The following is a 24,161-nucleotide window of genomic DNA, read 5'->3' on the forward strand; positions in this document are numbered from 1 at the left end:
GTACCACTTTCAACACGTTAAATCACATTTGGAAACATCATGTTCAAGTTCAGGTACTGCATTTCATGAGGGATGTTTTCAACAGATGAGGGATGTTTTCAACAGATACTTAGTGAGTGCTTACTCTGTGTTGGGCATTGTTCTAGGTGCAAGATGGGGCACTAAGCTTCAAGAGAGTGGTAACTTTGTGAATGATGTATCCCCAGTTCCTAGAATCGTACCTGGTGCTCGCTAAGCCTTTGTTGAATGAGTAGATACAGGACACTATGGATGGTCAGAGCATGTACTCAAAGTAGAGTCTGTCCCTAAGGGAGTGACTAGGATGGAGACGGAGCAGGAAACCATATTGTGGGAGAAAGAGTGAGTTAAATGGAGATGTTCAGCCTGGAAAAAAAAAGGAGTCTCTTGAAAGGAGGGAAGGATTATCACGTGAAAGAGAAATGGTGCTAGATTTGAAATAATGTGTATTTTCTTTTGTCTGTTATCAAATAATGCCTAGGTGGGGTTTATTAAATAACTTGGCAGTGGCTGTTTTGGCTTAAGAAGGCTGCTTGCTCAAATACAAGAAAGAAGTTAATCATGAAATTCAACAGGAAAAAAAATCAGACGTTGACTTGTTGTGCCAGAATTACTGCTTCATGTTTCATGGTGTCTAAAATATTTTTGACAATGATGTAGACAAAAGTTGTCCATTAATTTAAAATATCACTATTACAGAGAATAAGAAGGGCCACATGGAGGAGTTATGTACCTTGCCAAATGAGAAAAATACAAACATAAATGCTGTTTTGTTGTGCAAACCTCTGGATAAAGTAGAGCATACAGGAGAACCCTTGGCATTCCTTCTCTTTTAGGAGGGAGAGGGTTTGGTTTATTGAGATTTTCAAATTCTTTAATGCTGTCATGGCACTTTTAACACCTGGAGTTTCTTTTCATCATCAGTGATGGTAGTCTCCGTAATTGAGTCAGGTTAAGCTTAATGCAAATCAGAAGATAGAAACTCTTGCTCAGAGTTTCATAATAATTCTAGGAAATGTTACAGCTACTTTTGTAACTGGAATGTCATATTTTAGAATCTAAAGAATCTGATCATCCCTCAAAGTCAAGATCACTTTAAAAAAAATTTGTTGTTGTTGTTAAACTATAGTCAGTTTACAATGTCAGTTTCTGGTGTACAGCATAATGTTTCAGTCTTACATATGAATACATACATCCCTTTTCATGTTCTTTTTTCACTATAGGTTCTACAAGATATTGAATATACTTCCCTGTGCTATACAGTATAAACTTGTTTATCTAAAGATCACTTTTTAATTGGTTTCTCCCAGTAAAATTCTTTAATTATTCTCAATTTTTGGTTGATGAATTTCTAATTTCTTCCTTGGTTTTCTTGATGTATTAAAGGAAATTGCTAAAGGAAAAAAATGTATAGTCTCCTTTCCATGCTGGGAAGACTGAGTAAAGGATTCCTAATTTAACTATTATTGTCTCTTCTAGTTGGTGTTTAACTTGAAACACAAGGTAGACTTCATAAATTGACTTCCCTGGAGCACAATGATAAGTGTCAAGGAAGGTTCAGAACTGACCAACCAAAATCACAGAGGTTTATAATATTCTGGGTAGTGACATTTTCAATAGTCCATCCCAATTTAGTTGTGTCATAGTGAAGATATTGTCAGCATCAGGGAACATGAAAGCTTTTCTTAGAGTCAGATTTCCATTTTATTTAATTCTACTTGCCTGATTTCTTGCAAAATTGAATCTGTTTCTTATCATGACTCTAATATTAGATGGGTTTCCTTGGAGATACGCATGGATGTAGAGTTACAGCGTTAACCCTGATCTTATCCTAGTTTGATGGAGTTCTTAGAAAAGTCTGTTCTTACTTACATAATTAAAATATTCCACAGAAGCAAATATAGAAGCTATGGAGATAAGATTTGAGATGATAAATTTCTGGTTATGACTTTGTGCTTCATGGCAGGGATGATTTTGAAGGTGGAGGTGAGGACTCGGGGGAATACTGGCATTTGTAGGTATCACTACAGATAGGTCTTCCAGAAGGAACAGATCACGTGGATCAGTGTACCTAGTAAATCCAGGCCCAATACCAGCAGCTTTAAGGAACTCATGACTGTTGAACGACAGTGAGCATGTAACCAACAGTTTCTATAGAAAAAGGATCGTACTTTCTCAGTTGTGAAACTCTGAAGACTTTGGATAAGGGAGTCTGGGAGCAGGTTTGTGATGTCTTGCTCAGAAGAATCGAGCTTGGTTTTTGTTTTGTGTTTAAATACTGGCTTTTGTTTTGTTTGTTAGCCTTGGGACTACATTTCCTCCAGACACACCAAATACAGGTGTGCCTTGTTTGCTGAAACTTCTATGGAACTACAAACTGACAGCACATATAATTTGATGGGGCAAATCTGACACAGACACTTGAGAACTGTTTTTACAGCCTTCAGGCTGCCTTCTGTAGTTATGCATTTCAGGAAAATATGTACTCAGGCTACTTAATTTACATGCCTGGGTGTACATCAGCCCCATTTTTTTTTTTTCTGGTTCATATTTACTTACTTCCTGTTGTTTTTTTAACTTGATGGTGATGAACTTGCTGTTTACTAAACACCAGCTCCCAGAGGGCTAAGAGCCTGGGTCCCAGGGATGTCCTGAGCCGGCATGTCCTGAGCCGGCGTGTCCTCCTGCTTCAGAATCTGTGGGTGGAACGGGCCCCATTTAGAAGCATGAGACCTTTTGTGTTCTTTTTGTTTTGGAGTGGAATTAGTGAATGAATGAACAGACGGAAACGTTTTCTGTCTTTGCCTTTAAACCTGTATGAGTTTAATAAGCAGGTATGTAGAGCTGCCTCCGCGTCAGGAGCCTTCTTGTGTCGCTCGCTGTGCTGTGACTTGCTATGGTCTGACCCAGTGCATCGGAGCCAGAGGGTCAGATTCCTCATGGCTGCTCTAGTGCAACTGTGGAAGTGGCATAAATTGTTTAAATCATATACCTCTGGGCTGCCATCCTGTATGCAGCCATGTCTGGGATAGACTCTGATGAGGAATCAGTGATGTGTAGTGCTTCAAATAATGAATCCAATGGAGAAATTGGGTAACTTATGGGGAAAACCTTTCTGAGGTTACATTTTACTTGGAAGTCTATTCTAGCCTGTGAGCCACTGTTCTCTCTGGAGCCGCTGGAGAGGACGGCCTTTCCAGGCAGGCGTGGCCATAGCGGCTTATCTCTGCAGAAGGAGCAGTAGCAGTGGTCACCTCCTTACGCCCCAGCGTCGCACAGGTATTGGTCACTCGGTCTCTCTTACCACAATTGTGAAATCTACAATAGCAACCGAGTTTTGTTTTGTCTTGCTTTGGTAGCTCATTTAATGGCTAAGTCTGACCTGAACTGACCTGAGGCTATTTATGGTCTTTTTTTCGAGTTAATAGGAATGTTCATACATTTTGCTACAAAAATATTACTGTGTTCAACTATGAGAAGCTGCTCCAGGTCCTGCTAGAGCTGTTATTATAGGATGTACTATATACCATATTATCTTTCTAAAATTAAAACAAAACAAAACAAAAAAACAAATTGAAATATTTCTGGCCTCAGAGGTTTCAGTAAAGGGACTTAAGACTTGGCACTTAACAGGAAGAAAAGTGGCCATCAACACAGAAGCACAGAAACGTTTGTTCTTTGTATTTGTCTTGATTGCACATTTCATGGACTCTGAATTCTCTTGTTAAGTAGATGAGACCTGATACCTGGATGTTCCTATTCTGATGACTGTCAGTGTGGAACATGTGGGTTATCGTGGGACAGAGAAGGGGCCTCTGAAGGATCTGAATCCAGGAAATGAAAGGAGCAAAGAGTCTGGATAGGGCTGGACAGTCAGGGATCTTGTTGTCCCCGGCCTCAAGTGGACTTAATACTGTGGTCAGGATGGCTGGCTCTTGGCTTCATTCAGAACTATGCATTCATTATATTAGTTGTATGTAAGAATGTCTATATTTAGATTGACTATTTAGCAAATTTGATGTAATTTTTCCCAGGTTGTATGATTTCTGTTCTTTTCAAATAATCCATTATTTTCTTTATAAAATTCAATGAAAGAACCTCTTGAGATTTTTAAGGGAAAGTCACTTGAGTCATACGTTTCTGGTGGTGCCCAAAGGACATGGAGCAGATACACAGAAGGGCCTGCAGGACAAATCTTATTCCTTCTGGTTGTGTTATGTGTGACACAGAGAAATGTGAGTAAGAGACAGTCTCGTGTCCTTAGAGAGATAAGCGTGGATGCAAGTAACTATGAAAACAGTCTTGCTGGCTTTGCAGTTAGGATAAGTGGAGTAGAGCATGAGAAAGTTGGAAAGGAAGCTGGGTCAGAACTGGGGAGGGCCTTGAATGTCACTACTACACAGCTGGACTTTATTTTGTGTATCATTTGTTCACAGTTTTGCACATAGAAGAATTCCATGTGATGATGGGTGTTACACTATGAATAACTGGATACGCTGTTTTATGTTAGATTAGATGTCTCTTCTACTAGATGCTAACTAATATGGACATGTGAGAGTTGGTGCCAAAAGTTAGGAAAATGTGAAGGGAAAGAAACTGAAAATGTAGGAAAAATATCTATTACATGTATTTTTTTTCCCTCTTTCTGCAATTGGAGAACAGATTGTGTTCTTTGATTTTTGTGGTGGGAACACTTTGATCCATCTCATGGGATATAGGGGCTGTAAGGTTTGGACTTGAAAGCCGGTGCTCTGGGCGATGCTGAGTCACTGCAGACCTATGCAGAGAGGGGTGACCTGATGGGAGAGATGCTCCGGGAGGACTGATTGGGTAACTGTGCAAGGGGTGGTTTGAGCAGGGAGAGCCCAGCAGCTTGCAAGTTGGGGAGGTGCTACTATAGCTGTCTATGCAAGAAGCAATAATTGCTTCCTGAACCTGGCAGGACGTGGTGGAAAGAGGAAAAAGGGAAATGTTAGAAGCAGAAACTTTAAGAAAAGAAGGACACTATGAACTCATCTACAAAACAGAAACAGACCCGCAGACAAAGTAAACAATCCTATGGTTAATGGGGAAAGGGGTGTGGGAAGGGACAAATTTGGGAGTTTGAGATTTATAAATGTTAGCCACTACATATAAAAATAGATTTTTAAAAAGTTTCTTCTGTATAGCACAGAGAACTATGTTCAGTATCTTGAAATAACCTTTAATGAAAAAGAATATGAAAACAAATATATGTATGCATATGCATGACTGGGACATTGTGCTGTCCACCAGAACCTGACACATTGTAACTGACTGTACTTCAATTAAAAAAAAATTTAAAAGATTTTTTAAAAAGAAAGAAATACCTTAAATGTAATTGTTTTGTCTTCACTTTTCCTATTTTATTCCTCAAGGTTACTTCTAAGTTGGTAAGAAGGAAGATCTGGTTGGAAGGAGTGGGCTGATAATAGAGCAGGTTTTCTAGCATTTCCTCATGGTTCAGGGCCACATTTTGTATAGATATGTAAAAGGTTACCTGCCTGAAACTATTGCCTCTGTAGCAGAATCCATCCATTCCTTCCTTCGTCCCTCCCTTCCTTCCTCCCTTCCTTCCTTCCATCTTTGTGGGGGGTGGTAATAGGTTTATTTATTTATTTCTTAATGGAGGTACTGGGGATTGAACCCAGGACATCGTGTATGCTATGCAGGCACCCTACCACTGAGCCATATCCTCCCCACCTAGAATTCTCCTTCTTAAGTAATCTCTGGATTCCACAGGGTTCAGAACAAAGAAGAAGCATTGAGGAGAGTGGTTGGGAGGTGCTAGCTCTCAGTTTGTAGCTGTCTCCAGTTTTCCTCTGAGCTCCTAGTCTGGTGATGCCCATATGGGGGACTCCTCTGACATCCTCATTCACTACTCCTCCCCGCCTTGGTCTCGGTGACCTTCCCTTCCACATCACCTCAGCCACTCACTCAGTGCCCGCACCCTCCCTCTCTCCCTTCTGAGACGGTTATCTCTGAAATACCTTCTCTCTGTCAGAGCCCCTCTGTCTCCTGTCTGCCTTCTCTCACTAAACCTGTTCTTCAGACTCTAAATTTATTCCCTTGACTCGCACCCTGTTTTCTGTCTGTCTGGCCTTTACCTCTCCCCCTCAATTCACTGCTCCCCCTGATGCACCTGGAGCCACTTGGATGATCTGTCACTGGTACCAGGCATCTCCTTTGATCTCAGAAAAGCCCTCGTCTCTTTCTCCAGCTCTGTATGCACGCAATAGTCAACTTCCATCTCTGAACGCACTCTATAATTCCATAACTGATTGCTGTCTCCCTTACAAATGTATGACCTTAAGGTTAACAGAACCCTTGATGTTACGTGGAAATCTTTTTTGCTGATTCAGTTTCCCATTTTGCTGATCACCTTTTCCATTTTCTTTAACAGCTACTCCAAACCTTTATTATTCTCTTCAAGGATAAAACTTTCTTTCACAACCTCACTTTCAGCATTTGAAGGCTTTCTCGTTTTATCTAGTGACAGAGGTCACTAGGAAGAAATTCTCCCAACTTTACACACAGCCCCCAGACTCTTTAGTATTTTCTGCCCTTGGGGATGCAACTGTGTCTTTCTATTCTAAATCCTAACTGTTTCCGAAGACCTCCTGATGTCATCCTGGCCTGTTTATAATTTTTTGATACTGTTGACTGTTTTATTCTCTGGGATTATTTGACTGTAAACAAGAAAGCCCAAATAGAAAAGGCTTAAATAAGAGGGTTAAATAAGTCTGAAGTGGGACTTTCAGAGTTGCTTAATTCATGGCTTAATGGTGTCATCAAGGACCCAGTTTCTTTAGTCTTTCTTCTCTGCCAGTCATAGCATTCAGCATGTTAACGTTTATTTTTTTTTATTAAGGTATAGTCGGTTTACAATGTTGTGTCAGTTTCAGATGTACAGCATAATGTTTCAGTCCTACATATACATATGTATATTCATTTTCATATTCCTTTTCATTTTAGGTTACTACAAGATACTGAATATAGTTCCCTGGTCTATACAGTAGAAACTTGTTTATCTGTTTTATATGGTAGTTAGTATCTGCTAATCTCAAAGTCCAAATTTATCCCTTTCCACCTCCTTTCCCCCCTGGTAACCATAAGTTTGTTTTCTATGTCTGTGAGTCCGTTTATCTTTCATGTTAACTTTATTTTCTCTCCAGACTTGCCCCGGGGTCCCATTGGCCAGGATTGCATCATATGCCTTGATCTAACCCAAACCATGGCAGGAGGATGGGGTTATCTGATAGGTTTAGAATTATCCAGGTTTATGGCCTGGGATTGGGGAGGAGCTGGTACATAACTTTTCCAGTAGCCAAAGGAAACTGGAGTTCTGTTAGCAATGGAGAAGCACGGGGAGAATGGCTGCTGGAGAGACAGTTACTCGTAGCTTCTATAGCCACCCCCTCAGTGCTGAAGGACTTTGTTCCCTTGAGCTCGATTTTCTTCTCTGAATATTCTCTAATTTTTCCTCTTTCTTCCTCTTAAATCTTGATTTTCCTGGTGTAGTCACCTCACCTTTTCTTCTTGATCCGTGGTCTCCTAGTCATTCCCATGATTTCATCTGGTAACTCTGTGCTGACAGTTCTTAAATCTGTATCTGCACTGACCTCTCTGTCTTGAGCTCCCTTCTTTCTTCTTCATCTCTCTGGTGTTGTCTCTTGATTAGTCACATCATCTACTTTTACAACAAAGGATGTTGCCTCCCATTGTACATTTTCCTTAGTGACAGAATCTTTTTTTTTCTTAGCACATTATCTCAAAAAACAGAAACAACAACAACAGCAGCAGTCCTCCTTGCAGCTAGGTATGGCCACATGACTAAAATGTGGGCAGTGAGTATTACTCAGAATTGTGTGGGACTTCCAGAAGGCTAAAAAAAAAAAAAAAAAGAAAACTCTTCAGCTTGGAGGTATGCCCTTTTTGCCCATGATGCTTTCCTTCTGGCCTTCAACTTTGAATAAAAACTAGAGTTTCAGAAGCCATCTTGGACCCTGCAGTGATGAAGATGAAATCCAAGACAGAAGGATGCTGGGTTCTTTATGACCACAGAGCTGCCTGTATCAGCTTTGGAATGCCTCCTTTTGGATTTTTACATGGCAAGTAAGCCCTTGTTTATTAGGCCACCATTTGTGTATGTGTGTCTGTGGGAGTGGGAGCATCTCTGTTAATTACAGCTAAATGTAGTTCCTAACAGTTCTTCACAGATAATTCTATTCTGTTACCCGAGAAACACATTGCATAGTTTTCTTCCCTCTCCCTCTCTACCCACATTCTAATTCATTGCTTATACTTTGGAAGTAGCTCTAGATCATGGAAACATAAAACCAGGACAAGAATACCTATTCCACACTCATAGATTTGTTCAAAGTCAGCAGTTTGACTATATCAGCTGTGGTCAAGGACATGTAGAATGGAAACTCGTATTTTATTGATGGTAACATCATTTGGAGCAACCACTTGAGAGAATAATTTGGCGAGAAGTAGTTGGGTATAAGATGTTCAAATCTTATAACTCCATAAACCAGAGGGACTATTTCCAGACACATAAAAATTCTCATACACATATAGGCTCTGCTCACTGCTCTGTTGTGTTAGAGCAGAAATTTGGAAGCAACGTCAATGTCCATGAGCAAAATATGGATGAGTAATTGTGTATCCACGCAGCTAAATTCTATAGAGCTGTTAAAATCAGAGAACTAGAATACCTGAGTCATTATGGTTAAATAAATGTCAATGATGGTGTTGAGCATAAACATTAAGTTTTAGGTTATCTACAGCATGATGCCATTTGTATAGTTTGAAAAAATACAAATACAAATATATTCATTAGTGTTCTTCTCTGTTACAACTGCTACTGCTGCCCCTATCCAGGGTCTTGTCACTTTTCACCTGGTATACTCTTAAGAGCTCAGTGATTTATCTTTTCTCCCCCATTCTCTCCATTTCTCACATTCAACGCTGCCACCAGACTAATCCTCTGCTTAAAAACCCTTGGCTTTCCTACTGCGTTTAAGATGATGCAGTCCAAACTTAGCATGGTATTCCAGGTTGTTTCTAGAATCATCTCCCTTCACTTCTTCCCTAGTCTGTCTATCTGTCCTCTAGCAGGTCCTCAGAGTTCCTGTGCCTGCAGGCAAGCCTCTGATTGGAATGAACTCTCTTTTCTTCCCCTACTTTTTTTTCACTTGGCAGAAGCTCAGCTATAGGCTTTTAAGACCCATATCAGGGTCATCCTTTGTCCAGAATTGCTTCACCTTTCTGCTGCTAGACAGAATTGGCTGTTTACTCTCCCAGCTACTCCCAGGACTTTATGCTCACTGTTGGCATAAGAACTTGGCTTGGTGTATTGCAATTTTGACTGTGTTAAGAGCAGAATCTTTGTCTTATGCGTCGTGAGGTCCCTGGAATCCATTTGCATAATTTTAGCACCTAAAATAATTTTAGATCCTTCATTATAAAGCTAACTGACTTTGTGTTTCAGGGGAGTGATGAAAGGGATTGTATTGGAAATTTTAAAGCTAACTCTCAGCCGGAGAAACCTAAGAATGAATTAGGTGGTGATTAAAAAAAAAAAAGTTTCCCTCTTTGGGAGCATGTGTACTTTCTTTTCAGTCTTTCCCCTGCTTCATTAAAGTAGTTCTTACTCATTGCAAAATAAATATCAGAAAACAGAATTTTTAGAAGGAAATAAATTTTGCTGTTTTTGGATTTGTTTTTCTGGGCACATAGAAACATGTAATTGTACAAAAACAGGATCATCCTATAAATACTTATGTATCTTTTTAAAAAACCTAATCTATATTAAACATGTATCCATGTCAACCGACAGAGCTTCATCATCACTCTTTTTAAATTCAGGTATAACTTATAGTCTAAATTGTATAAATCTTGTATGCACGGCATAGCCACCACCTAGAACATTTCTAGTATTACAGAAGACTCTCTCTTAGTTTCTTTATGGTGATGAAATAGTTTTTAATCTTGGTTGTGGTGGTGATTACATGAGTGTATAGTTATGTGATAAAATTTTACAGAATAATACACAATACACATACCTGCACACAAAGTGAGTGTGTGTAAAAACTGGTGAGATCCAAGTAAACTCAGCAGTCTAGTTAATTGTATTGTGCCCACGTTAATTTCTTGTTTTTGACTACAGTTATACATGATGTTGCCGTTGGTGGGAACTAGTTGAAGGGCACATTGGCCTCCCTACTCTGTTTTGGTAACTTCTTGTGATTCTGTAATTATTACGTTAAAAAAACTTCATGCCTGTTTTATTATTTTAATAGATGCCATAGATTATTGTATAGATATACAATAACTTATTTAACTAATTCTTTATCCATTTTGCAGAGTTTTTGCTAGTACAAACATCTCTGTCATGAGCAACCTTGTACATATTTTTCAAAAATATTTTACACGTTGTCTTAAAGAGTCACTATAAGGTTCATGTAAATCACTTTCCAATGACTATATATAATTTTCAAGATCGTGCGTTATATAAAATGAAGCAGACCTGTCTCGTAGGGACAATTAAGTCTCCCAGGTAGAAGGTATTTCAGCAAAACTGTAATTTCTGGCTTTTCCACCTGCCTATTGCCGGAGGTTGGGGTGTTGAACTCTGCACCAAGGAATAGAAGATATAAATGAAAGTGCAGCCTAATTCAAACTCAGGTCATTACATTGCTTGTCAAAGGGGAAATATTTCTAGAAAAGATTCACTCAAAGGTAAGCTGCATGGCAGACTCAGTTTTACAGTCTTTATTTAGAGGATAAAGCCCCCTGAGTAGTTAAGCTATGTTTCCTGTATTGTTTATCCTAATTTCTAATTTGATTTTGAGAAGAACACCCTGGACACAGGCTTTTTAAAACCATAATCTACTTTATGCTACTCCTCAGTGTTTGGGGGTAAAGCTGCATATGTTTTTGGTAAAGCACATGTTAAGTGAGGATTGTTTTCCATTTGGGCCTGGCACTACCTTGTACTCTAATAGTCAGTGAGGGTGTTTTTTCTTGTTGCTGATTTTTGACAACAGTTTTCATTTCACTTGTATTCTATTACTGACAATTTTGTCTTTGATCCAAGAATCTCGGTTATTTGTCATTAAAGCTTCTAAATCAGACACATGAGAGGAATACAATGAAAAGATTACTGCTTCTCGTGTCCAGCAAAGAAGATTTATACACTTGTCAATAAGATTGGTGCTGAGAATGCTGTGTTTAGTTGTGCAATATTTGAATAAAAATTTATTGAGGTAATTGGTGTTTTTCAAGTAAGGTCGCCATTGAAGTGGTGGAATTTAACTTTTGACACGTAAAAAGTTGCCCTCACGTGACCTTATTTTCTATCACTTCCAAACCCTTATTTTTGATTCCAACTGAGAAAAATTGACTTTGTCTTGGATTCTCATTTTAGATCAATTACACATACAGTCTGCCTTTTCCCATCAGCTCCATCACATTCTGTCCCTTCCTTCTTTTAAACTTTGATTTTCTCATTTTATCAATCGAGCTATTTGTAGACTAAACCAATGTAACGCCAGCTAACCTTAGAATATATTGTTTACCCCTTTTATTTATGCCATTTATCTCTCATATATATCTTTGTATAGGTGTGTTTATCTGAATTTCCAAATTTGATAGCAAAAGCAGATAGTTACTAACTTATGAATTACCCATCTGTTTCTTTTCTCATAACTAGTATGTAAACATTGACTTCGGAAAAGAACTGGGAGCATATACAAATACTTGCCTCAACTGGAATTTAAAATAAATGAATTACGGAAAGCAAATTTTCTTTCTTTAGCATAACATCGTTCACATTTGGCTCAACTACTAGTTTCCTTTGGGAACAGAAGTATGATCAGAAATGTCATTAACGACCTAAGTTTTCTATACCGTGGGGTAAATCTAGTTTGGATTTTAGACTGGCCTATGCTTGTCAGGATCTTTATAGTTTTCTGGGTGTTTCTCCTTTACACATGCTGCTTCTTTTAAACTATTCATAAACCTAAGATCCTCTTACGCACATGACATTTTTTTCAGTAAAATCTGGAACTACGTTAGAGTCCATTGAGAGAGAGAACGTTCTGAGGGGCTGTGTTTGCACGGCTGCTTTTTACGTTCGTGGGTCTGTTGGTCTGAACTCTGGGACAGTGTTAATAAATTTTCGAGCTGAGCTGCCTCCTCTCTGACTCTCTGTCCGGGGGTTTGCAGGCAGTATAATGATCATCCCCTCTTTGAGCACATGTAATGAATATCCTCTCTAGTCTCCATTTCACCTTGAGCTGTGAAACCCCCCTGTCAGCTGGGCCCAGTTTTGCAGGCGGCTGCCTGCCTGGCCTGTTATTACTCCATGAATCATTGCTGACCTTATTAAACTATTTTGGGCAGCAGCCTTTTTTATTCTCCTCCTGTGAACCGTGAAGACTGGAGTTGCTGCAGCCGCGTAGTCCCAGTGTGGAACTGAGTGTTGTGAGGGAGGGAAGGGTCGCTGGTTTGTTGCACAGCTTTCTGCTTTACGGAACAGGATGGTGTCTGCCCACGGAGGCCACTTGGTGCCTTGAAATTTTTCTTTTGTTTTAGAAAGTGATCCCAGAAAGTGTATTCTTGAATGTCTGGCATTTAAAATGCTTGACTCTAAGGCAGTTTGAGCTCCCCTGTCTTTTTCTTTGACTCTAAGGCAGTTTGAGCTCCCCTGTCTTTTCCTTTCACTTTCTGTAGCATGCCCACGCTCCTGGTCTGGGTGGGTGGTCTCCTCTTGCTCTGTGGTCTAACCTAGCTCAGATCCATAGGCCCACAGTGCGAACCTTGGCCAGGAAGGGCGGGCAGCACAGCGCGGGGGAGGAGGAGGCCTCCGGGCAGGTAAGCCTGAATTTGAATCTCGTTGATGGCGGGCACATAACCGGCCCTCTTTAAGGTTAACGTGGGGAGAGTGTGTCCAACCTCACAGGCTGGTATAAGAATGAAGATGAGACAGGTAAGAAATAGTTCATGGGGAAACTGACCACTGGTTAGAACTAGTCAGTGGAAAGTCTTCTGGCTTGTGTTAAGGAGACATGATTCATATCATCTAAATGTTTCATTTTAAACCAAAGCGGTTGTGCTTGCCTGATGTCACATAGCTGTAGATAGAAGAGCAAGGGTAGAACTCAGATTTTCTAACTCCTAGTCCCATGTTTTGCCATTACACCACATAACTTCCCCCACGTTAGGGGTTCAGGGCCACATTTGAGCTATTCTCAGCCTTGTTGATGGATGGATTTGATGTTCATCAGAAAATACTTTTTCCATATGGGGCCATTTCATAGTTCTCTTCATTTCCTTACCCCTTTAAAAAAAAATAGGCAGCTAGTGTATTCGTTTCCTATTGCTGCTGAAACATTGAGTTGTTTTAAGCCCCAAGTTTAGTGGCTTAACATAATACACACTTCTTCCCTTACAGTTCTGGAAGTCACAAGTCTAAAATCAGGGTATTAGAGGGCTCTGTTCTTTTTGGAGGTTCTTGTGGAAAATCTGTTTCTTTGCTTTCTCCCACTTTTAGAGGCCACCTGCATCCCTTGGCTCAAGATCCTACATCACATCTTTTTCATCATCACATCTCACTGCCTTGCACTCTACTAACTCTGATCTCCGGCTTCTCTCTTATAAGGACCCTGTGGTTCCACTGGCTCCACATGGCTAATCCTGACTAATCCATCTCCAGGGCTTTAACTTAATAATATCTCTGCAAAATCCTTTTTGCCATGTAAGGTAACACTCACTGGTTCCAGGGATTTGGATGTGGATACATTTGGGGGCCGTTGTTCTACCCACCACAGACCGACTCCTGCCTTACAACACAGAATTCCCACATTGTCTTTTTCACCTCTAGTTCTGAGTGTTTCCAAATTAAATCACATCTGTCAGTCTTCCCACGTACATTTTTGCCGGCCATTTCCTCTCCTCCCTCTGTGCCCCATAAGAAATTTCTCCTTTTAGACTAGCCCATCTCTAGAAGGGGAGGCACTGATGCCACCCACTCGAATGATGGCTCATTCCTCTCGGCTCACCCTGATGCTGAGGAGGCAGTGGTTGGGGAACGGATTTCTGGGACAGCCCTGCATCTCACTCTGTACCTCTGAGTGTGTGGATGCTAAATGATTCTTGGAATTTACAAAAATCATCTTCATTTTCCACCATGTATATGTTTGGGGTTTGGATTAGGAAAAGTTTGCCTTCCTATTTTTGGGTATAGGTCACATTTGAATTATTATTAGCAGAAATCTCATTGGTGGGTTGATTGAATCAGGGGTCCTTCTAAACCTCGGGTCCCTAAATCCTGAAGGCTCCATGGAAGGCCTCATGGAACTAGTCCTCTTGTGGCTGTGCAAAGCCACGTGATTGTTTCTCTGGGAAGACTAGACCATAACTCTCATTAGATTTTAAAGAGGTTAATGACCCGGGAAAGGTTAATGACCAACTGAATTGATGGTAGGTGGATTCTTTTCCATTTCCCCAGTAGGTATAAGGCCCTTTGGAATACACTGCATATATTTTTCATACATAATGTGATCTTTCTCAACTGCGACTCAACTTTCCCCATTCATATTGAAATAGACCTCCCACTGAAGCCCATGTCTTTTCTGCTGTCAGCCCTAAAAGGTTTATTCTATTTCTGCTGGCGTATTCTGAGATATCTTTAGAACAAGATATGGGAAACTTTTGTTAAGTATAATCTGTATCTTGGATTGGCAATATATAATTTGTTTAGACAGGAGTTGAAGATAGAAAGTGTCATTCCCCCACCCTCCATCTCTCTCTAAACACCAGATGTTTTATTTGCATTTTTTCAGTACTTATTTTTTTGGAACTGGAACCTAATTTCCTTTAATGTCTTGCTGTGCTTTTCCCCCTCACCTTTGCTTGCCATTTACCCTTGCTTCCGACGCCTTAAGTTTCCTCATGAAGAATATATGGTAGTAAACTGACTATAACTCAAAAAAAAAAAAAAAGTTAAAAAAAAAAAAAGCATGTATGGTATTTCCCGGCCTCTATCATTAACTTTGCCTTCACCTTTACTTTACCCTTCCCTTGCCCAGTGGGAACCCAAAGGATGAAGACTTGCTTGAAATGTGCTTAGTTTTGGCACATTGCTAGGTCTGTGAGGCTTAACAACAGTAAAGAAATATTGTCTATGCAAAAGGCGAAATAGCAAATGAAACCCAACGATTTGCAGATTGAGTCACTCCATACAATTTAAAGCTTAGTGAACAAAACATAAATGACCAAAGGTGATTATTTATGCTTTTTGAATCAGAAAGGTTTTTAAAAAGAGGTTGAGTTTGGAATTAAGCTCAGATGACTGTGAAAGGAATTCACTAAGGTTCACTGATTTGGCAGAGCAGCTTTGAAGCACCAGGCAAGAGTCTTTTGAATGGAATCTCCTTTCTTGAGTTCTTCTTCCTTTTCTTTCTTTTCCTTTTCCTTTTCCTTTTAAATGTGTGGTGTTTTGGAGAGAATTATTCCTTTGGCATTAAATAGGATATATAAAATTTCTTTGAAAACTGGGATGTTATGCAAAAGTAATAGTTGACTGTTATGAAAGGAATATGTTGCTTTTGATCAAACTCATCTATGTTCATTTTTTTAGTAACAAGTCTCATTTGGCCTGACTTAACCATTTTATAGATAGGGAAAAATTGAGGTCAGGATAGATGGTATAGCATTATGTCACTACTTAGTGACAAAGTTGGTAATAAAATTCAAGACTCCTTAAACCTAGTGATCTTTCATTATATCACATTGCCTGTGTTCTACAGAAAGAGGAAAAGGTTGAAAGTTGAAGGACACAGATTTCATACCTTGTAAATGAAACCACAGTGAGGTATATACTTACACAGCCACCAGCATGGCTAAAACTTACTGGGTGCTGCCTTGGCTCTGAAACAGCTGAGGCCATCAGGATTGGCTGATGGGATGGCTGGTGGGAGTATAAAAAGGCACAGCCACTTTGGAGAGCAATTAGGCAGTTCCTGACACTAAGCAGGCTTACCCTATGACTAACAGTTCTGTTCCTGTGCCTTTACCCAAGAAAGGCCTATAGACAAATGTTCATAGCAGCTTTATTCTAACAAGTAAAAGCTGGAAGCAGCTCGTGTGTTCAACTGGTACAGAGAGAAATTGTGGTGTATTTATTTGTTCCATGGAATACTATGCAGCAATGAAAAGGAGGGGCCACTGATACAAGCAACACAGTGGCTGGAACTCAGGAACAGTATATTGAGAGAAAGAATCAGACACAGAAAGAGCTCATTCTGCATGATTCCATAGAACAGACAAAACTAACCATAGTGATAGAAATCAGAGAGGTGGGTCTGGGAGTTGACTACATAAGGACATAAGGGAACTTTCTGGGTGAGGGAAATGTTCTGTGTGTTGCTTGAAGTGGTGGTTGTGTAGGGATACACATTTGTCCAAACTCACCCTAATGTACCTTAAAAGGGGGACATTTTATTGTATATAAATTATACTTCAATAAAGTGAGTTTTTAAAAATAAGAGAACAGGAAAATGAGAAGTTAAGGTGCTGAGCAGCAAAGCCCAGATGGTATAAAGCATAAAATATTTTTACCATGCCATTGAATTTTCTTTGGTTGCATTTTCTCTCTCAGAATTGTGGTCCTTCTGTTACTGTCCCTTTGCCACTTGTCTGAGATCACATGTAACTACAAGCAAGCGTACCACTGTGGAAAAAACTGAACCACCCGCCCATGCACATTTCCATAAGCAAGTTTCTTCTGTGCTTGAGAATATTTTGCCAACTTAAGCAGTAATCACAGGAATCATTTAGAGCTTCAGATATTAATTCTTCTTTAGTTACCAAAATTTTACCAGCATAACTACGTATGCAAATAAAATAATACCCGGAGAAATGCCAAGTGTTTTTTTTGTTCTTTTGGAGGAAGTTTAGAGAATTTGTAGCCTGAGTAGGTTGAATCTATAGCCCATATTCTCTGCGAAAAAAATAATCTAAGAATAAAAACGCTGGCATCACAGTTGGTATTCTGAGTCATATTTTAAATCCTGTAAGCCTGTAGCTAGCAAAATGCTATTCAGAAAAACTCTAAACTGCATATACAGTGTATTTTTGTCTTGCCAACTCCCCTGCCAGCTTCTTTCAGAGATTTCTTTCAGCAATGTCTGAGACTAGAATTGAAGTCATATGAATCCCCTTGGGATAAGCTGTAGACAAAAACAGCATTGCTTCTTTTTTTAAATTGACGTATAGTCAGTTACAATGTGTCAATTTCTGGTGTACAGCATAATGTCCCAGTCATGCGTATATTTACATACCTTCATTTTCATTAAAGGTTATTACAAGATATTGAATATAGTTCCCTGTGCTATACAGAAGGAATTTGTTTTTTATCTACTTTTATATATAGTGGTTAACATTTGCAAATCTCAAACTCCTGCTTCTGAGGCAGAGATTCCCATGAGCTTTCTCTTTAGTTTGCTCAAGGATTAAGTAACACTTAGAACCCAAGGCACACTGTGGACAATCTAATTGGCTTAAAATGAGTGTTTATATTCATTTAAGTTTTCTTTTGCTCAAGTGAAATAAAATAATGCCACCAGTATTCTTTGTTATGGTTTTGGCTACATTGCTTTCACATTTATTAGGTCATTCACCAGAAATGTATTGAGTACCTATTGTATGACAAGTATTCTGCAAAGCTGGAGGGTATAAAGATGAAAAAGAACAGTGTCTGCCCTTCAGGAGCTTGCAATTCAGTAAGGAGACAGACATGCAAACAATTTCATTTATAATTAATCCAATTGCTAGAATAAAGTATGTCTAAGGGCAGCCTGGTGTGTGCCAGCCTGGGAATGTTAAGTCCATTTGATCTAATGTGTCATTTAAAGCCAGTGTTTCCTCACTGATTTTCTGTCTAGATGATTTATCCATTGATGTAGTAGGGTGTTAAAGTCTCCTACTGTTACTGTATTACTGTCTATTTTTCTTTTAGGTCTATTAATATTTGCTTTATATATTTAGGTGCCCCTACGCCGGGTGCATAAACATTTACAAATATTTTGTTGGATCAATTCTTCTGTTGGATTTTCATCATTTTTTAATGATTTTCTTTGTCTCATTACAGACTTTGTGTTAAAGTCTGTTTTGTCTGATAAGTACAGCTTTCCCAGGTTTCTTCTGGTTTCTGTTTGCATGGAAAATTTTTTTCCATCCCTTCACTTTAAATCTCTATGTTCTTGCATCTGAAGTGAGTGTCTTACAGGCAGAGTAATGATGAGTCTTGTTTTTTTATTCATTATGCCACTCTGTGTCTTTTGATTGGAGAATTTATTCCATTTACATTTAAAATAATTATTGATACATATGTACTTATTGCAGTTTTGTTCATTGTTTTCTGACTTCTGTAATTCCTTTATTCCTTTTTTCTTCTCTTGCTCTCTTCCTTTGTGATTTGATGATTTTCTATAGTGGTATGCTGAGATTCCTTTCTTGTGTGTCTGGGAATGTTAGGGATGAATGGATAGAAAGTGTCATTGGAGCTGCAACGTAGAGGGTGCCTGCTCTGCCATGCGTACAGTAGGGGGTGGGGGTGACTGCTGCAAAGGCTTTGAGACAGGTTGTGGGGAGCTGCAGGTGGATTGGTGTTGTTGGAAGGGGAGATGTGAGGTGGATAACCATGAGAATCAAGGCTTGTGTGTAGTACAGTAGACTTGAGACTTCCTCTTACAAGTCAGTATTTCTCAATCCCTGCATTTTAATCATCTGGAAGGCTTTTTTTGGGAAAAGTTCATACATAGATCCCAGTACTGTTGAATCAGCATCTTCAGGAAGAGGGCCTGAGTGTGTATTTTTCTTTAAAATGTCCATGGATGATTCTGATTTGCAGCCAGATTATCTATTATTTGTAGGTAATGAGTATCCACTGAAAAAATTGAAACAGGGGCATGACATGACCTAACTTGTTCAAAACACAAACTGGAGAGCTTTTTATGAATTAGTATCCATCTTTTAAACACTGCTTCTGTAGCTGCAAATAGGTTGCTGTCATTTTCCTCAATTCAGAACGCCTGGGGGGTTATTTTTCTAGACATAAAGAAATAATAGATTCTACTGTATATATGTATTTACTTGCAATATAATGTGTATGTGCAATCGACCTGTAATAATTCTACCTAATAAAACTGAAAAAGGAGAAAAAAGAATACTGGACCTTCTGATAAATGATCATAATATGCGTCTCCATTTATTTGGTCTTGTTAAACTTCTCTCTGCAATGATTTGTAGTTTCCAGTGTACATAATTTTTTAATCTTATTTTTTTCAGATTTACCATTAACATTTTATATATTTGATGGTATTGTAAATTATATTGAAAAATCTAATTTCTAATTATTTTTGAAAAAATTTGAAATACAATTAATTTTTACATATTGATACTGTATCTTATATTCTTGATAAACTCTCTTGTTAATTTTAGTAGCTTTATTTTATATATCATTAAATTTTCTACACAATTTTACCTTCTACAAATAAAGACAATTTTACTTCTTCTCTTCTAAAAAAAAAAAGAAGAAATAATTCTAGTTACTGCTGCACACCACGCCGTGCTAAAGGAACCCACCTAGTAATTGTGTCTGTCTCTTCATCACACCAGTGTAAAACTGAGGGCCGATAAGATTTCACTCTAGAGCTATTTAAGGAGCCTTTTAATGAAACAGAATAAGCTTTTTATCTTTCTAACTCCAGGTGTGCCATCCTGTCTTAAAAGTGATCCATGGAAACCAAGACAATTATTCTGCTCAACATTTCCATGTCACAAATGTGGGTATAATGGCTGTGAAGTTGGACTTGTCCAACCAGCCAGCTCTCTGAACTCTAACCACATCGAAGTGTAAAGGAAGAAGCCTCGGGTCTCAGAGTATTTGGGCTGGAATTGTGCTGTTTATTCTATTCTTGAAAAGGCGCCTGCTGCACATTACCGTAGGTGGGCATCCCTCCCAGTGCCCCGAGGCCCAGATGGCTCATAACAAAGCCAGGGATGTCTACCGGCCTCATTGCCCTCCGTCTGCACGTGCTTCTGGGATCTGTGCTGAGAGGGGGAACTGAGGGGAGCTGGGTCTTGGTGCTATAAGTCAGTGAAAGGCCTGCTAGGATAACTTCTGTTTCAGTGGTTGGTTCCTGTGTTCATATACGTGATATTTAAAACACCAAGCTCTGTGTTCATGCCATTTAGTAATCTTTAATAACAGTTTTTGAATGTTGATTTTATGTGTAGGTCCACTGTGCCCTTATGTTACAAAGACCCAAAGACATAATAAAAGTGATACATTTATATCACTCCTCCCTTGTCCCCTTTGCATATACATATGTATGCACGTTAAAAAGAAGTGGAAAGGGCACTGATAGCAACTGATGTGTGTGTGTGTGTGTGTGTGTGTGTATACACACACACCTGATTTGTATTATCCCTAAAGAAGGAAAACAACCAACCAGCCTGAGACAGGACAAATCTGATTTTCAGGCAGAACCCTGAGCTGCCGTAGATCTAAATACCCTGGGAGAAAGGGCATCTCTTTGGACATGGAAGAGCCTTCTGACCACCATCAGGTTGGTGAGCCTCTCAGCTAGGCCGTGGGGTAGCTTATTAAGCTTGAGATCACTGATATCATCATAACATTTAAACATAGAATTGGCTGCCTTAGAAAGTAGTAAGATGCCCAGCCGAGTATCCGCACCAGTTAAATAAACCCAGCCTGAGACAAGGTGGGCAGGCATCGAGGAAATGTTAGGAAATAAATGTCAGCGGGACAATATTGGCAAGAAACTTAACTGGGTGACCTTGGTTCTTCGAAGTGGTAATTCTGTGTGGGAATCCATAGTGGATACCATAGTAAGAGGGAAATTACAACTTGAGAAAAACAAATATGAACGTGTAAGAGGATAGACTCTTCATTACTTCCCCCCTTCATTTTAAGTTAAATGTATCATCTTGAATATATTCTTATTATAAAAATGTTGAAACTACAAAAGATTAATAAGAAAAAGAGAGGGAAAAGCCCCCTTTGGTTTGCCATCCAGATGTAACCCCTGTTATCTCTGGGTATTTCCCATGATTTTTATTTTCAATATACATTTTACATCATTCTGTGCACTTTTGTATTTAGTATTTTTCTTTAAACATGAACAATTTACATGTCATATATTTTTTTAGGTTTTTTTTGATGGGAGGAGGTAATTAGGTTTGTTTGTTTGTTTGTTTGTTTGTTTGTTTGTTTATTTATTTATTTATTTATTTATTTATTTATTTATTTATACTTTTTGAGGGAGGTATTGGGGATTGAACCCAGGACCTCATGCATGTGAGGCACACGCTCTACCACTGAGCTATACCCTCCCCCCTTACATGTTATATTCTTTATAAATCTTTAGAGGCAATGTTATTCATTGTATAAAATAATATATTGTAGTCTTAACTTGCTTAACTTTTCGTCTTCAGTTGAGCATTAAGGTTGTAGTTACTTTTTCCCTATTACACATGTTGAGTCAAAGAGTAAGAATATTTGATAACATTTTGATAGCAGTTGCTAAATATTTAATATTAAAATATGTCCAAATATTTTCACTTAATTATATTGTGATCGGCAATGTGTCAAAATTTGCCAATCCTTCCTCTCATTGGGTATTGATACTAAAAGATTACTTTTCTAAATTCACATGTGGAATATGGTATCTGAAACTGGATCAGGTAATGGAGGATTTATTGGACTGACACAGGGGTAGCTCACAGAGCCCCAGGGCAGGACACTGAGAACTGGCACTTAGCAGGGCCCCCATCATGGCAGAAATCTGTCAAGTCCTCCCTTCTCCCCACCAGGCCGCCCCTTCCCGGCCTCGGCCTTGCCGTCTGATTTTTCTCTGTTTGCATGTCTCTTACTTTGCCTCTGGCTCTGTCTCATTGCACGTGTGTGTGTTGTCTGTCTGTCTTTCTGTGCCTCACTCTGCCTTTGTCTCTCCTGTCTCTGTGTGCCTGTCTCTGTCTGTCAGTCCCTCTGTCTGCACACGCTGCAATCTCATTCTCCCATCTCTGCTTTCCCTGCTTATCGTGAAAAACAGCTCCCTGCGGCAGCCCCACTTCTGAGTCTACTAAGTTCAGTGGCCGTCAGGGTCTGCCTTGGTCCCTGTGTCTACCTGCGAATTCCGGACACAGAGAGTCTGACTGGCTCAGCCTAGCTAGGGCAGTGGCTGCCCCTGGTTTGGGTCACCCTGGTGGTCAGGGAGAGGCAGGGCACAGGGAGAGACTGGTTCTCAGAGAGAAGGGCGCTGAGGAGAGCAGCCCCTCTTGTAAGTGCCTGTAGTAAGACTACGTGAGCCCAGACCCCCCAGGCATGGTGAGCTGCCCAAAGATAGTTCAGCAAGTGTGCCCTCTGTTCTTACGTGGACCAACTGAGGAAGGAAGTGAGATTAGTGAAGACCCTTGCTTGAGAGATAATCTATCACAACTGATGGACACTATCTTCCAGGAATATATTTGCTGTCCCCAAAGTGAAGAAGAACTGGCTTACGTGGTCCCATCTCTGATCTGTGTGTGTAGGGAGGGGAGCTGTCCTTGCAGAGTATCTCTGATGGTCATACTTACCCATTTTCTTTTTCTTTCCTTCTTGTCCTAAAACTGTCGCTCAGCCCTGCCTCCCTCTCCCCTCATTTTGTATGGACCCTTAGGTGCTAAGCCAGCTTGGAGTTCAGAATTAACCCTGCCACCTTCTCTGAGGAGCATGGTCATCGCTTCACCCAGGAAGCACTGGGTCAGCGAGAGTGTAGCTGACTGGGGGGTGGGGGTTGGACGGAGAGCCTTGACCTGAAATCCTGAGGCAGGGCGGGGATTAGGCACCAACTGCAGGGTTGACAGCATGGCTGTCAGGTGGTCAGAACCAGGTGGTCCTGCTGCAATTAGGTCAGCCTGAGGACTGGGGGCCGAGCTGGCAGCTCCAGGAAGTCTGAGGAGAGCCCGAGATGGGGCAAGGAAATGGTGGGAGAAGGGCTAGAGAGGGCGTCTGGGGTTTTTAATACATGTCCCATCTCTCGTTTGGGGTTTATTGCAATGATGAAGCCTATGATGCATTCATCTTTGTTTAACGAGTGACACATATTTGTGAAACCACATTCTAAAGTCACCAAGGTATCCACTGAAAACTTAATTTCCCTCCCACCCTGGTCACTCAGTCATGCAATTCTCTGGGTGGGAATTGTTCTGTGGTTGAGGAAATGGAGGCACAAAGAGGCAAATCGCTCAAGGGCACTCTCACAGTGTGTGAAAGCTACTCTGAGGTATTTTAAAAATAAATTACACACACAGTAGTAATGATGTTAAAGGTACAGAAATCTCACGCGTGTCTTTGAGGTGCCGCTGTGTCCAGCCTCTGTGCTGGCTGTAGGACTCAAGGGTGATGAGAAACAGAATTCCTACTGACCGCAAGAGACATTTGAGAATTTGCTGAAAGTCATTACTTTTCATGTATCCTCTCTACGAAATATATTTTTTTAAAATTCAGTAATTTGACTTCCTAAATCCATGTTGTACTTTAACAAAAAAAATTTTTTTTTAATTCCATGATGTGAACCCCTGTTTGCTTCTGTTTGCAGATAAGCAGATGTTTAGTGGAATTAAAAGTTTGGGAGAGCAGCAAAAAGCTGTAGGGGTTGTGTACGTCTGAATGGGAGTAGGGTGGGATTCCCAGCGAGGCCCACGGTCTGTTTGTTCACCAGTTTAGGATATCTGGGGAGTGTCGGGGCCAGGGAGTGAGCACCCTGCTTCCGCATGCTGTGGCCGGGGCGCCGCTACGGGGCTACTTTCTGGAGTTGAACCTGGAAGACGTTTTCTCCCGTAGGAAGTGCTGTCAGCTCCCTGCCTCGTGGGCATTGCATTGGTCTCCCTGATGTCACCCAGGTATGTGACCATAAGTTTACAGATTTCAGTGCAAAAATGTGCTTTGGGTTTCAAATAGCTGATTTATAACTACTTTTTGGAAACGTCACTTCTCAAAAGTCGGACTTGTCTGTGCTTGCTCTGTTTGTCTTGCTCTTTTGACTGCA

The 24,161-nt window shown here is 40.0% G+C and overlaps 1 protein-coding gene and 1 non-coding gene across 2 annotated transcripts in view; one reads left to right on the forward strand and one right to left on the reverse strand.

Moving 5' to 3' along the window:
• OSBPL3 (oxysterol binding protein like 3) overlaps positions 1 to 24,161 on the forward strand; it is a 162,416-nt gene that overhangs the window by 38,007 nt on the left and 100,248 nt on the right.
• TRNAV-CAC lies at positions 21,394 to 21,465 on the reverse strand. Its single transcript has one exon. It is a non-coding gene; the product is annotated as a tRNA-Val (tRNA).

This window comes from Camelus ferus, chromosome 7, assembly GCF_009834535.1.
Source record: "Camelus ferus isolate YT-003-E chromosome 7, BCGSAC_Cfer_1.0, whole genome shotgun sequence".
Lineage (NCBI taxonomy): Eukaryota > Metazoa > Chordata > Mammalia > Artiodactyla > Camelidae > Camelus > Camelus ferus.